The sequence below is a fragment of the Austrofundulus limnaeus genome, unplaced genomic scaffold (assembly GCF_001266775.1).
Source record: "Austrofundulus limnaeus strain Quisiro unplaced genomic scaffold, Austrofundulus_limnaeus-1.0 Scaffold606, whole genome shotgun sequence".
NCBI classification, from domain to species: Eukaryota; Metazoa; Chordata; class Actinopteri; order Cyprinodontiformes; family Rivulidae; genus Austrofundulus; species Austrofundulus limnaeus.
The window spans coordinates 224835-227474 of NW_013953008.1; the positions used below are offsets into that span (position 1 = coordinate 224835).

The window sequence follows — 2640 nt, forward strand, 5'->3', positions numbered from 1 at the left end:
AAATAAAAACTGATGAAAGTAAAGACAGGAAGTAAGCCAACCTGAGATGAAAAAACTGAAACGAAACAAAACTGAACTCAAAATGAGAGTTGGACTAAACGGTACTGAAACGCTAATCTGGATGTGAGAAATAAAGAATTTATTTCCCTGCATTGTTTTTCTTCAACAAAAATAGAAACTAAACCATGTTTTTTTTAATGATTGTGGGGATTTCTGAGCTGTAAATATATTATACTGGAGCAAAAAGTTCATTTTTTGTCTGAAACTTGAGGCATGGCACTTCTAGCTACACAACAAAATTAATTAATTTATCTTTTTAATATTAGCTGAAGCAGCTCTGGCTCAGCATCTGACTGATAAGTTAAACAGACAGATATTTGGAGTCACATGAAAGTGGTGCTCTGACATTTCAACCTGCCGAGCATTCAGTGGTAAAGTCTTCTTGATCAGGCAGAGTTGTAATACATATATTTGAGTAATGTGCTTATTTTGAGTAGACTTGGGACTAGTTTTTTAACTAAATCACAAAAAGGGATTCACGAAGTTTAGTAAGTACAGTAGAGATGCCTCGATACCATGTTTCTTCAAATGCAATACAAGCAGTAAAACTGAGTACCAGTACAAGCACTAATAAATTCCATTAAACTTTGTAGAATTTGAATAACCCTTTTTACAGATTTATTTTCCAATAAGTTAAAAATCTGTATTTTGAACATTTTTCTCTTAAAAATGCTTAAAATTAAAAGTATGTTTCCATTCTTACAAAAGAAAAACCATCCTTCATGTTTAACACAACAAAGACACTGTTCCTACACAGTAACGTTGCTGAAATATAAACCGTATTAAGGGAATAAAAGGGGCTGGCAGCTCCGTTGAGCCCAAGAAGTGTCAGGAAGTGAATTTTGTTCCCTGTGATGAACCTGGAGAAGAGAGCAGCTAAAGAAACGCAAAAAAAAAACAATGTATAAGGCACTAGAATAAGTTTCTGCCACTGGCCTCTTTAACAGACATTCAGCTCAGCCACATGACAGGATATGGCAAAAACAAGTTTTTGTTTCGAAGCATTAGTCTAGCATGAACTTAGCTCCTTCTGAGACTGTCAGCAGTTTCTACATATTAGGCAGCCCATTTTCAGGCTCGTCAGTGACCTGTGGTGGAAGACGCCGCTAACCACAGCCTTTCTCCTCATTTCGTCTCCTCACCTCAGAATGGTGTGAACTGACGCTAACTCATGGTTGTTGACGGTCAGTAGCTGGGGAACTCCAGACCTTTCTTTCCACAGTCCCATCTTTCTGGGAGGACTCCAAGGCATTCCCAGACCAATTGAGACATGTAGTCTCTGGTGTGTCCTGGGTCTTCTCCATGGTCTTTTCCTTGTTGTGGACGTATCCGTAACATCTCTCTAGGGAGGTATCCAGGTTGCATCCTTTCCAGATGCCTGAACCATTTCAACTGGCTCCTCTTGATGTGGAGGAGCAGTGGCTCTACTTTGAGTCTCTTCCACATAATCAAACTTTCTCTCAGGGAGAGTCCAGCCAACCTGTCAACAAAACTCATTTCCACACCATTCTTTTAGTCACTACCCACAGATGAGGGTAGGAACGTAGACTGATGGGTAAACAAAGCTTCACCTCGCAGCTCAACTACCTCTTCACCACAACACACTACAGGCACTGTAGTATAAGAACATGATTGTGAGTAGTGTAGCAGAACGATACCTGATACTGATAGTGTCAGTGTGTTATTTTTGTAGTGCCAGCTAGCATGTTTTAAGAGCGTGAAGGAACCAGATCACATGAAACTTGCGGGTGGGGGTAGACCGCTTTGTAAAATGTGTGTAACAAAGCTGAGTGTGTATGAAGAAGCTGATACACTTGGAGATGCACAGAGAGAGAGAGAGAGAGAGAGAGAGAGAGAGAGAGAGAGAGAGACCACATCTCTAAATGCAGCATATGGTGAGTTCAAACTAATCAGTTACTGGTAAGGTTTGACCGACAAATCCTTTTTATTTAAATTCACCCCTTGGCCAACACCGATCACTACAGCAGATTACGTTGTTGTATTCTTGAAACTGTTGCGTTCAGACTTCAGTCTGAGCAGCCGGGGCTTTGGTGTTTGATTGTGTTGTTTGCACAAAGGCAGAAAAAAACCTTTTAAACTTCCGTCAGAGTTTTAGAGGCTTTGATTTGTTTTGACAGAACAGATCGTTTTCAGCCTGTATCTCAGTTTCAGGTAAATGGATTTTAAGCTGATGCTAAGGATTAACCAAACATGCAGACAAGCCAAAAAGTTGATGTTGAAAGAATAAATTATAATGATAGCTGCATCCCTAAAGAAAAAAAAAGTTTATCATTATTTTTCTGCTAAAAGAGCACTTTTTAAATGTCAGAGACTGAAAATGTTGTGTTGTCCTTTGAGGTGAAATAGTTTGATGTTTTTTTTCTTCTGTTCATTGACAAGAACAGATTATAATTATATTTAGTGGCTGCGGGAGCAGAAGTAAATAAAGAAAAAAGTTCTAAAATTGACATTTGCTTCACTCGCTTTGTTCTTCGACTTTCAGATAGGGCCTCATGGATCACTTCCTTTCACACACACACACACACACACACACACACACACACACACACACACACACAC

At 39.2% G+C, this 2640-nt stretch overlaps 1 long non-coding RNA gene across 1 annotated transcript in view; it reads right to left on the reverse strand.

Moving 5' to 3' along the window:
• Nucleotides 1–2099, reverse strand: part of LOC106531211 (uncharacterized) — a 5821-nt gene extending 3722 nt beyond the window's left edge. Inside the window, exon 1 of the long non-coding RNA XR_001311886.1 lies at nucleotides 1203–2099. This is a non-coding gene — a long non-coding RNA (uncharacterized LOC106531211). The remainder of the gene's footprint in view (nucleotides 1–1202) is intronic.
• Between the last annotated feature and the right edge of the window lie 541 nt (nucleotides 2100–2640).